Source organism: Triturus cristatus, chromosome 6 (genome assembly GCF_964204655.1).
Source record: "Triturus cristatus chromosome 6, aTriCri1.1, whole genome shotgun sequence".
NCBI classification, from domain to species: domain Eukaryota; kingdom Metazoa; phylum Chordata; class Amphibia; order Caudata; family Salamandridae; genus Triturus; species Triturus cristatus.
The window spans coordinates 545387386-545401370 of record NC_140589.1 but is presented as its reverse complement, the minus strand read 5'-3'; positions in this window follow the sequence as shown (position 1 = coordinate 545401370).

Genomic DNA, 13985 nt, shown 5'->3' with positions numbered 1-13985 from the left:
GGCAGAGAGTACGATTTAGAAAAGTAAACTGCACTGGTGGGATTCTAAACTTGAATGGGGGAAGACTGCAACTGTTTGCAGGCTACATAATGAAACCTATTCCAGTCGAATCTGTTGAAGCCTAAATTTAATTAAAGACAAAAACCATCGGGGCGTGGCTAGAAGCCGAATGAAATGGCTGCTGCCTAGAGTCGCTCCGAACCTCCACAGGCATCTCCGCCTACCCGAGCAGTGATCCGCTCATTTACTTCACATGTGCGAGGTGAAATGCACATCAGAAAGACTCAGACACAAGAAAATTGATCCACGGGAGAGTCTTATAGTGAGCCTCTGACCCGCAGCCACGCACGAGAAAGCCCCTGACCTCAGCAGCTGGTGCAGCGCCTCACAGAACATCATGCAGCTCACCACAAGTCAGGACATGGAGCGGGTGAGTTGCCAACCTACCTTTGATTTGGTTGATTTTGCCTTCCGCTCCACATAGGAGGTATGACTTGGCCAGGTGCACAGACCCTAATCGTGAGCAATCAGGCCCGCTTTTACAAACGGCTGAATTGCAGCCCCTTGATCTGCGCGATGTAACAAGACCCATTTGAGCAAAGGATTGCTGCGGTCGCGGTCCTGCTCTGAGTCTCTTCTCCACCCCCATGGTTGAATGCTAACGGGGTGGCACAACAATCACCGCGGGTGGCCCCACCGAGGGGTGCTGGAGTGGTAATTCACTACCGCATTACTGAGACCCTTTCCAGCCTCACCAACCATTAAATATTGTGCAGCAGTGGGGGTACAAAGGACAATATTACAATCATTAACTACCACCCATGGTGGGGCTCCCTCACCTGGAGAGTGGGCACAGATCCTTGAACGGGCATCTGGAAGGTCACACAACCTTCAGAACACTTAAACCCGCTAAAAGAGATACAACACTGGCCTCGTCTGCAAATCGCGCCTCCTGCAGGTCTCAGATAAGGCACCCTCATAATTTCCAGCCTGTCGCGCACATACGACAACGCATATCACCTGTGCTAGGAAACCCGAAAGGCCGCGAGTGGCAGTGTGTGGCGCAGGCAGAGAGCGGAGAGTACTACCACTCACGTCTTTACCACAGGGGGACACTACCTGGAACACACAGAGATGGGAGGTCGGGGCCAGCGCGTTGCACACCAGACCAAACTGGATAAATACACCTGTACCAAAACCCAACAATAAACAATGACCCAACCTACCACACACGCACCAGATGAGGCCTCATCGGAAGGGTCAGAAATCACGCTGCAAGATATACTCTACCTTAAACAAAGAGCATACAGCCCTTGACTCGCGGATCGGCACAATATCGGTGGAACTCCGGGCTGATTTTAAAAGCATGAGCACAAGAGTTGCAGAAGTAGAAACCACAGCAGGGACCCTACGCAATGATACCAATGAACTCAAATAAATATCAAGTACGCCAGCTAGAAACCTAAAGTAAAGTGATGGCTGCTAAACTGGATGAGTATGAAGGCTGATCGAGGCGCAACAATATCAGAATAGTTGGGTTAGCGAAAGGAGTGGGAGAACCGGCAATGGAGCTCTTCGTGGAAAATCTTATCAAGCAACATCTACAGCCTAGAGGCCTCTCCCAACACTTCGCAGTGGAAAGAGCACACCACGTCCCAGGTGGTAGACCCAGACCAGGTGACCCCCCTAGGCCCATCCCAGCCCACATTTTTTATTTCCGAGATTGTGACCTCATTCTGCAAACAGCGAGAGTGGCTCCACCTGTATGTTTCGAATATAGCACGATCACCTCTTTCCTGAATATACAGCTGCAGTGACGAAGCAAAGGTGCAGCTTCTACGACATCAAAAAAGAATTGAGAAACAGAGAACTGAAATACTCCATGCTATTCCCAGCTAGGTTATGGGTAGAAGCGGAAGGGAAAGCGTGGCTCTTTACCACACAGGAGGATGCCCGGGAATGGCTCAATGGATGGCGCAGAGTCGCCAAACCCAGGAAAACGAACAGCAAACAGTACCACCTTCCGACTGAAACAACACAAACCACACTTGCAGAGGTAGCATCTTCACACGCCGAATTGCTTGAGAGACGTTGAACAGAGCAAACCTCTTATCAAGAGATTGGGAGCTGCATACATAACTCTTCTGAATAATAGATTGTGATGCCTCTAAATTCTGCGGGTCACCTGTCAAACTAGAGACTTCCTTAGATATTACCGACCAGATGCTTGAGAGACAACCTATGCTAATAAGCCAAAACCACCATACGCATGTTCAACTATATAGAGTACTGTTAATATTTATTGCTATATACTATGGTCACGAAGATGGTCTGGGGGGGATACTGGAGAGACTATCCCTTCGAAGGTGACGGGAAATGGGAAATAGGCACTCTGCATTGCTTGGGAGGAGGGTAGTTTCAAGTCCGTCATGCAGGGCGGTATGGAGGGGGGAGGGACGGGTAACAGGGATTGTTAATTTTTCTTTAGTTTGTTTTCTATTGATCCATTGGATTTCTAATGTGACTTGCAACTTTCTAAACAATGGTTTCACCTTAATATCCGATAGTAACATCTCACAGGACTGGCTCTCATGACACAAATATCCACACCAACTACACCACTGTCACTCGTCTCCTGGAATGTTAATGGATTAAGCGACAAGTTAAAGAGAGGGCTTGTGCTGCAATATCTTAAGCGCAAAGCGCCAGCAGTAGCTGTGATTCAGAAAACCCATCTGGTGGGATTGACATGTAAGGCCCTAGACAGATGGGGTTTCAAATTAGCAGTACACTGTGAATTCACGTCAGGTTGACGTGGGGTGGAGATCCTGATCAGAAAGCAATTCCCTCTGATCGTACACCACACTTATACAGAAAGAAAGGGCCTCTTTGCAGTCATCTCTTGCCAATGGAAGGGGCGCACAATTAATTTAGTCACCGTCTATATTCCTCCTGCAATCCACTCACTGGCCTTTCCAGTGCTTGGCAAATTCCTACTCACGGTTCTATCAATTGGGGGTGACTTCAATGCTACTCTTGACGATACCCTGGATCGAACGCCCCCTCGCCTGCAACACCGTACTTGCTCTAGCTTTGCCAGATTATCTGGACGCCTTCGGCCTAATAGATACTTGGCACTTTAAATTCCCGCAGACGCGCTAATTCACATACATCTCTGGTGCTCACAATAGCCTCTCTAGAATCGACTACATACTCTTATCAACAGATAGTGTGGGTAGGTTCCGGGAGGTGTCACACTTACCCAGAGGCATCGCCTGTCTCCACTGAGTATGCCCTCCATGTCCCAACACGCCGCCACATATACCCACTATATCCTGGCTACTTACAGAACCACAAGATCTGGAAGGGATTGCTAACCACCAAAAAACATTACTTCACAGAAAATAAATCATCGGTATCCTCCCCTCTGATCCTCTGGGAAGCGTACAAACCTGTTCTTCAGGGTCAAGCTATATCCCTGATTTTAGGTCATAAAAAGGAAAAGGGAAACGTGATAGAGACCCTAAACAAGAAGTGAATCACCTAGAAGTGCTCCATGACACTAACACACACAGGTGCGTAAAAAGCAGCAAGAATACAAAGAATATTTATGGGAAGATGCCAGAACCAGACTCACAGCAGTTTGCCACTGGATCTATGAGGCCGGGGACAAGGCTGGCAAGCTCCTGGCCTGGCTCGATAAATGAACACGAGCGGATAGATGGGTGACAGAGCTCTGATTAGATAATGGAGAAATCACGTTCGACACACAAGAAATAGTTAATGCCCTGGCGGTTCACTATGAGCGCGTTTACACTCCCATGACCAAAATTGAATTGCAGGATGCAACAGCATTCCTTCAACATATACGCCTCTCAATTCTCACAAAGGAGGAGACCCAACTACTAGAAGCAGATCTAACAACAGACGAATTAACACTTGCATTAAAAAATATACAGTTGGGAAAAACCCTAGGTCCTAATGCCATACCCATTGAACTTTACAAGAGGGCAGCCACTACACTTGCTCCTCACCTGTTAAAGGGAGAACTCCCCAGAGATCAACACATAGCCACCATAGTAGCCATCCACATTTCTCTGATTAATGCAGAGGCCAAGATATTGCCCATTATGCTGACAACAGACTAACACCCCACCTATCAAACTGGTACATCCGGACCAATCCAGATTCATGCTGGGTAGAAATACAGCACTAAATCTCAGATGCCTATATATTGTCGTGAGCCGTAAACATACCATCCAAGAAGAGGCCGCTATATTTTCTCTTGACGCAAGGAAGGCCTTCGACTCTGTCGAATGGCCATTCCTATTCGCTGTCCTCCAGCATCTAGGATTTGGACCAAAATTCTGCTCCTGGGTTCACTTATTATACACTAATTCACTAGCACATGTAGTAGCCAACGGACATACCTCCAGTGAATTTCCCCTAGGACGCGGAATGAGACAGGGATGCCCCCTGTCCCCACTCCTTTACGCCTTAGTGCTAGAGTAATTGGCAGCCTGGGTAAGAACAGACCAATTTATCCATGGGCTCTGATGGACGTAGGGGTGGGAAGACTGCATATCTCTTTATGCGGACGATATTCTCATATACATGGCATCCCCAAAAAGCTCCCTACATAGACTTCTAAATATATGCAAAGTATACGGGACATGTTCTGGATACACCATCAATTGGGGTAAATCAGTATTGTATATCCTACATGGGCCCCCTCGAATGTTGCCTAGATGTTGTGAGGTGAAGATAGTAAGAGACAGCTTTAAATACCTAGGGATTCATGTCACGTCCGATCCCGAGGACTTCATGACCAAAAACCTTCAGGGACCGCTGCAAAGACTACGACGAGATGACAAGCACTGGCAATCATACCCATCACCTTGATGGGTAGAGCAGCACTTTTCAAAGTGATGACACTCCCCAGATTTCTTTATACCCTCCATAACACCCCCTTCTGTGTTCCTTTCTATTTTAAGGCAATAGACTCAGAAGTGAACAATATCCTATGGGAAAAACCACTAGGATAGCCGCGACCAATCTGGTCAGGAGCTGGTCTGACGGCAGCATCGCACTTCCAAATGTCAAGACATATTTCTGGGCCTCACAATTGGCTGTGATTAATCAATGGCTCCATTCACCACAAACTGACCCCACTTACCAACTAGATAGGCACGCCCTGGGAGTGTGAGGAATAAATCGAGTACTCTAAGTGACAATCAGACCTTCTGGGACCAACCGCACATACCGTCCACATATGTTATACAGTAACATGACATTTGGGCTGGAACGACAAGTTAACACAACACACCCACTATGGGAAACAGGCAAGCTGGGTAAACTAGGCAAGAGTAAGGGGTTTAAACAATGGGATGCAATAGGAATTTTGTGAGTGGGTGACCTCTGGATAACAGGGAAGACCATCACCTTCGCCCAATTACAAGACCAATACGAAATGGCACCCTTTGAGCATTTTCGATACTTGCAGGTTAAGCATCCAATTAATGCGGTCATCCCGCCTGATAAGATCCTACCGGAAGCTACCCCATTAGAGGACAGACTCCTCACAGAATATATAGATAGGAAAGCCATATCACTCACATAGCGGAAAATTATTATAATCAGTTAGCCTCTACACAACTGTTACGGGAAAAATGGCATGCTGATGTGGGCGAACTAGACAAGACTGACTGGCAGGAGGCGCTGGAATTCCCGAGGGTAGTAGCAGCATCCTCTAAGTTGCGACTGATACAACTCAATGTACTCCACAGGACATATTTCACCTGCGTCAATGTGGTGATATAGGCACTTTTTTATCACACACTATGTGAATGCCTGCAAATAAACCATATTGGGCAACAGTGATGAGTACAATTACACAAGTTAGCGCAAATCCTGTACCACCAGAGCATAAACGAAGTCTCCTAAGCATCTGGGAACCAGCAGACATGAATCACACAGCCCAAGCTTGGGAAACCCTAGGCATGACAATAGCAAAACGGAATATTGGCAGACTTTTGGGGGTGTGCACAGCCCCAACTCTTGGAGAATGGTGTAAAGATATGGATATTGTCATGGTGGCTGAAAAATCTACATACGTTCACAGAGGATGTCCCAAAAAATGGAAACGGGTATGGGGTAAGTGGTATACATTTAGGGGAGGTATCTGTACTCCACCGACTATAGATCCAGTTTCTGAAGATGATGTGTAAAAGGAAATACTGTATGTTTATTGACAGATCATATAAAGTATGTACAACATGCTATATGCTTATGTTTTCAGAACAATACTGTCTTGTGGATGTGATGTACTACAAATGTTACTACAGCAAGTCCGGTCTTTAATAAAAATATTTAATAAAAAAGTGGGAAAAAAAAGTCAAAAACCATCAGACTATGCACATAGATAAATAATTATTAACATGACATGGAGACAGTTGACTGCCCAAGTGTTCACTCAAGTGACCAAAGGAAGAAGTTGGTTACAACATTTTATTCTTGAAAACCACAGAAGGGCATAACTACGGGTCATAATAAGTATCCAATCAGATTTTGAGTACACGATCATTTCTCGGCAGTGATAGCAAGTACATCATACCATATATATATATCATTCTATAAGGGATAATCAAAAATGTATGATAAGCAAATACATAACGGGGACCTACATGTCTTTTCTTTGTGACAGTTAAGTATTTCCAAGATTGAAAAAAATATTGGCAAATACCCATTGAGTTGGGTAACAATAAACATCTGTTATTCAGTGCCAAGATGCCTCCGGGCGAACATGCGCTATAAAGGGTAGCCACTGTAAATAACTGTAGACCTACATGGTGTAGGGAAAAATAAAACACAGCTTCTTTAAGGGACAACGGAAACGATAAGGCCAATTGGGCCGACGTGGGCATGGGAAATCGAGAGTGGAAAATAGATGACCAGGTGTATAAAGTATCACTTCACCTCTACAGGGTGCTCTCAAGTGTATTAGACAGGAAGGGGCCCAACAAAAAACACCTTGTGATACATAATACAAAATACTGGTCCATACAAAAAAAATCACAATAAAAATGTAAATGTCACTCAAGTGCTCCATGTGCACTGTAAGAAAAGGGTACGGGGCCCCTGCCGGGGTCTTCTCTCACACCCAGCATGTGAGGTGAAAATCCCTTCTTTTTTTAACAACAATATTTGTGTTCTGGAAATTTATGGTTTTACTAGTTAAGTATAGAAAGTCAATATTTTTGTTATCCATATTTAATTATTTTAGTCCATAAGCTTCCTTTTAATTTGTTTTGCATCACTGTTGTGGGAACATTTGACAACACTGAATAACACAGTTTGACAGTAATTATAATACAAAATAGACACCTTCCGTAGGTGGCTCCACTCTGTTCAGCCCTTCTCTTTCAATAATAAAAATTAAATTCAATTTTCCTTTCAGTGAAGTTTAAGAAAAATCACGAATCGTACACATTTACTGGCATATTGCCTGCACTGCCATGGATGCATAGCTATGTCAGAAAATATTATTTGCGCTCTTCCTCACAACAAGCTGATGAAACCCGTTTTTTAACGAGGCTTGAAAAATTCCTTGCCACACATGTTGAAGCCTGAAGGTAGAATGTAATTTGAAAAGCATTTTTTCCTTTATCCAGGTCCTCTTTGTTACATACAACGAACATAAAAGGTATCTGGCCCAATGTATTCGTTGGTTAATATTTTTTCTCTACTGTGCTATTTTGTTACTGACTGGAGAGTACATTTATGATCATTATTATTAAACCGTGCTATGCCACCTGCTTGTAATTCATACTGCTTGCCCCATATCTTCAGAGAAGTAAAAGTAATTTATTTCGGTTAATAAAAAAAATCCAAAGAATTTAAATCAACACACGTGCGAAACCCTCAGCAGAGTCAGCACGCAATTCAAGGCATTCTATCCATATTGCATGCATGCACAAATGAGGCACCAAAACTGACTTTTCTCTGGATTCCACGGGATTGTAAAAATACCCAAGTTACATTTTCTCAATTTATATTTGACCTAAAAAGAGGAATACCAGCCTAAAAATACCACGGTTAGGCGTGCAACCTAAGGACAGCTATAGCCATTAATATGATTGTGTGATTCCATAACTTCTGGGAAACCATGTGATTTACTGATATAAAGAGAATCGTATTTCCTACTGGATACTCATTTGTGTCCATGACGTTTCGATGTTTACAGGCCAAGCTTCATTGCAGCGCTGTCGATTTTCGATTCTTTTGTGCAATCGAATAATCCCCATCGTGTCAGAAATCGGGCCCTTCCTCCTTAATTAGTCTACAAAATATGTTCCTAATCACACAGAATCATTTGTATCAATCACTAAACATATGTGCGATATTTATTTAGAACTGACCCAAACTTTCCAATTTGCTGGCACAGAAATACCATGTTTTATTCATTTTTAGGAATAACTAATGACTTTCCAGTCTGGAACTTGACTCCCTATCAGCCGATTGGAGACGGATGCCATATAACAGCTGATAGCGGTGTAACGCCCACCTTGAACAGTATGCTATCCTCTCAGCAACCTCAGCAACAGAGCGGTCTCTGGGCCTAATTATGAGCTTGGCGGTTTGAGGACAGGAATACTCACGGTGGCACAGAGGTGGCGATCCGGCCACCGCTGCACCAGCAGTCTGACTGCCGGATTACAACCTGGGTGGTGGGACCGCCATGGCACCGCCGCAATCAACTGTGGTGTGGTGGGTTGAAGGCTGCAATATGCTTGGTGGTGCCCTGCAGCACCTCCAACAATATTACGACTTTCCTCACCACCAGCGGTCTCATGGAGGTTCTTCCTCCATGAAAGTGTTGCCCATGAGTAAAGAAAGGGGTCAGACAGCACCTCCTCTTGGCCCTGTGCATGTAGATTACTTTTCTAACTCGAACTCTATGCCTTTGACTTTTCTATGTAAAGAGGTAGAAGCCCTGATTACAACTTTGGCGGTGTGGGAGTGGAGGGGCAGCGTGGCGGCCTACTCCCATACGGCCAAAGTCTTAATCGTGCCTTCTATTGCTTTACATAGAAAGTCAAAGGCAGAGAGTACGATTTAGAAAAGTAAACTGCACTGGTGGGATTCTAAACTTGAATGGGGGAAGACTGCAACTGTTTGCAGGCTACATAATGAAACCTATTCCAGTCGAATCTGTTGAAGCGTAAATTTAATCAACGACAAAAACCATCGGGGCGTGGCTAGCAGCCGAATGAAATGGCTGCTGCCTAGAGTCGCTCCGAACCTCCACAGGCATCTTCGTCTACCCGAGCAGTGATCCGCTCATTTACTTCACATGTGCGAGGTGAAATGCACATCAGAAAGACTCAGACACAAGAAAATTGATCCACGGGAGAGTCTTATAGTGAGCCTCTGACCCGCAGCCACGCACGAGAAAGCCCCTGACCTCAGCAGCTGGTGCAGCGCCTCACAGAACATCATGCAGCTCACCACAAGTCAGGACGTGGAGCGGGTGAGTTGCCAACCTACCTTTGATTTGGTTGATTTTGCCTTCCGCTCCACATAGGAGGTATGACTTGGCCAGGTGCGCAGACCCTAATCGTGAGCAATCAGGCCCGCTTGTACAAACGGCTGAATTGCAGCCCCTTGATCTGCGCGATGTAACAAGACCCATTTGAGCACAGGATTGCTGCGGTCGCGGTCTTGCTCTGAGTTTCTTCTCCACCCCCATGGTTGAATGCTAACGGGGTGGCACAACAATCACCGCGGGTGGCCCCACCGAGGGGTGCTGGAGTGGTAATTCACTACCGCATTACTGAGACCCTTTCCAGCCTCACCAACCATTAAATATTGTGCAGCAGTGGGGGTGCAAAGGACAATATTACAATCATTAACTACCACCCATGGTGGGGCTCCCTCACCTGGAGAGTGGGCACAGATCCTTGAACGGGCATCTGGAAGGTCACACAACCTTCAGAACACTTAAACCCGCTAAAAGAGATACAACACTGGCCTCGTCTGCAAATCGCGCCTCCTGCAGGTCTCAGATAAGGCACCCTCATAATTTCCAACCTGTCGCGCACATACGACAACGCATATCACCTGTGCTAGGAAACCCGAAAGGCCGCGAGTGGCAGTGTGTGGCGCAGGCAGACAGCGGAGAGTACTACCACTCACGTCTTTACAACAGGGGGACACTACCTGGAACAGACAGAGATGGGAGGTCGGGGCCAGCGCGTTGCACACCAGACCAAACTGGATAAATACACCTGTACCAAAACCCAACAATAAACAATGACCCAACCTACCACACACGCACCAGATGAGGCCTCATCGGAAGGGTCAGAAATCACGCTGCAAGATATACTCTACCTTAAACAAAGTGCATACAGCCCTTGACTCGCGGATCGGCACAATATCGGTGGAACTCCGGGCTGATTTTAAAAGCATGAGCACAAGAGTTGCAGAAGTAGAAACCACAGCAGGGACCCTACGCAATGATACCAATGAACTCAAATAAATATCAAGTACGCCAGCTAGAAACCTAAAGTAAAATGATGGCTGCTAAACTGGATGAGTATGAAGGCTGATCGAGGCACAACAATATCAGAATAGTTGGGGTAGCGGAAGGAGTGGGAGAACCGGCAATGGAGCACTTCGTGGAAAATCTTATCAAGCAACATCTACAGCCTAGAGGCCTCTCCCAACACTTCGCAGTGGAAAGAGAACACCACATCCCAGGTGGTAGACCCAGACCAGGTGACCCCCCTAGGCCCATCCCAGCCCACATTTTTTATTTCTGAGATTGTGACCTCATTCTGCAAACAGCGAGAGTGGCTCCACCTGTATGTTTCGAATATAGCACGATCACCTCTTTCCTGAATATACAGCTGCAGTGACGAAGCAAAGGTGCAGCTTCTACGACATCAAAAAAGAATTGAGAAACAGCGAACTGAAATACTCCATGCTATTCCCAGCTAGGTTATGGGTAGAAGCGGAAGGGAAAGCGTGGTTCTTTACCACACAGGAGGATGCCCGGGAATGGCTCAATGGATGGCGCAGAGTCGCCAAACCCAGGAAAACGAACAGCAAACAGTACCACCTTCTGACTGAAACAACACAAACCACACTTGCAGAGGTAGCATCTTCACACGCCGAATTGCTTGAGAGACGTTGAACAGAGCAAACCTCTTATCAAGAGATTGGGAGCTGCATACATAACTCTTCCGAATAATAGTTTGTGATGCCTCTAAATTCTGCGGGTCACCTGTCAAACCAGAGACTTCCTTAGATATTACCGACCAGATGCTTGAGAGACAACCTATGCTAATAAGCCAAAACCACCGTACGCATGTTCACCTATATAAAGTACTGTTAATATTTATTGCTATATACTATGGTCTGGGGGGGATACTGGAGAGACTTATCCCTTCGAAGGTGACGGGAAATGGGAAATAGGCACTCTGCATTGCTTGGGAGGAGGGTAATTTCAAGTCCGTCATGCAGGGAGGTATGGAGGGGCGAGGGACGGGTAATAGGGATTGTTAATTTTTCTTTAGTTTGTTTTCTATTATTCCATTGGATTTCTAATGTGACTTGCAACTTTCTAAATAATGGTTTCACCTTAATATCCGATAGTAACATCTCACAGGACTGGCTCTCATGACACAAATATCCACACCAACTACACCACTGTCACTCGTCTCCTGGAATGTTAATGGATTAAGGGACAAGTTAAAGAGAGGGCTTGTGCTGCAATATCTTAAGCGCAAAGTGCCAGCAGTAGCTGTGATTCAGGAAACCCATCTGGTGGGATTGACATGTAAGGCCCTAGACAGATGGGGTTTCAAATTAGCAGTACACTGTGAATTCACATCAGGTTGACGTGGGGTGGGGATCCTGATCAGAAACCAATTCCCTCTGATCGTACACCACACTTATACAGACAGAAAGGGCCTCTTTGCAGTCATCTCTTGCCAATGGGAGGGGCGCACAATTAATTTAGTCACCGTCTATATTCCTCCTGCACTCCACTCACTGGCCTTTCCAGTGCTTGGCAAATTCCTACTCACGGTTCTATCAATTGGGGGTGACTTCAATGCTACTCTTGACGATACCCTGGATCGAACGCCCCCTCGCCTGCAACACCGTACACGCTCTAGCTTTGCCAAATTATCTGGACGCCTTCGGCCTAATAGATACTTGGCACTTTAAATTTCCGCAGACGCACTAATTCACATACCACTCTGGTGCTCACAATAGCCTCTCTAGAATCGACTACATACTCTTATCAACAGATAGTGTGGGTAGGTTCCGGGAGGTGTCACACTTACCCAGAGGCATCGCCTGTCTCCGCTGAGTATGCCCTCCATGTCCCAACATGCCGCTGCATATACCCACTATATCCTGGCTACTTACAGAACCACAAGATCTGGAAGGGATTGCTAACCACCACAAAGCATTACTTCACAGAAAATAAATCATCGGTATCTTCCCCTCTGATCCTCTGGGAAGCGTACAAACCTGTTCTTCAGGGTCAAGCTATATCCCTGATTTTAGGTCATAAAAAGGAAAAGGGAAACGTGATAGAGACCCTAGAACAAGAAGTGAATCACCTAGAAGTGCTCCATGCTCAACACCCATCTGACACTAACACACACAGGCTGCGTAAAAAGCAGCAAGAATACAAAGAATATTTATGGGAAGATGCCAGAACCAGACTCACAGCAGTTCGCCACTGGATCTATGAGGCCGGGGACAAGGCTGGCAAGCTCCTGGCCTGGCTCGATAAATGAACACGAGCGGATAGATGGGTGACAGAGCTCTGATTAGATAATGGAGAAATCACGTTCGACACACAAGAAATAGTTAATGCCCTGGCGGTTCACTATGAGCGCGTTTACACTCCCATGACCAAAATTGAATTGCAGGATGCGACAGCATTCCTTCAACATATACGCCTCTCAATACTCACAAAGGAGGAGACCCAACTACAAGAAGCAGACCCAACAACAGACGAATTAACACTTGCATTAAAAAATATACAGTCGGGAAAAACCCTAGGTCCTAATGCCATACCCATTGAACTTTACAAGAGGGCAGCCACTACACTTGCTCCTCACCTGTCAAAGGGAGAACTCCCCAGAGATCAACACATAGCCACCATAGTAGCCATCCACATTTCTCTGATTATTGCAGAGGCCAAGATATTGGCCATTATGCTGACAACAGACTAACACCCCACCTATCAAAACTGGTACATCCGGACCAATCCAGATTCATGCCGGGTAGAAATACAGCACTAAATCTCAGATGCCTATATATTGTCATGAGCCGTAAACATACCATCCAAGAAGAGGCCGCTATATTTTCTCTTGACGCAAGGAGGGCCTTCGACTCTGTCGAATGGCCATTCCTATTCGCTGTCCTCTAGCATCTAGGATTTGGACCAAAATTCTGCTCCTGGGTTTGCTTATTATACACTAATTCACTAGCACATGTAGTAGCCAACGGACATACCTCCAGTGAATTTCCCCTAGGACGCGGAATGAGACAGGGATGCCCCCTGTCCCCACTCCTTTTCGCCTTAGTGCTAGAGCCATTGGCAGCCTGGGTTAGAACAGACCAATTTATCCATGGCCTCCGATGGACGTAGGGGTGGGAAGACTGCATATCTCTTTATGCGGACGATATTCTCATATACATGGTATCCCCAAAAAGCTCCCTACATAGACTTCTAAATATATGCAAAGTATACGGGACATGTTCTGGATACACCATCAATTGGGGTAAATCAGTATTGTATATCCTACATGGGCCCCCTCGAATGTTGCCTAGAGGTTGTGAGGTGAAGATAGTAAGAGGCAGCTTTAAATACCTAGGGATTCATGTCACGTCCGATCCTGAGGACTTCATGACCAAAAACCTTCAAGGACCGCTGCAAAGACTACGACGGGATGACAAGCACT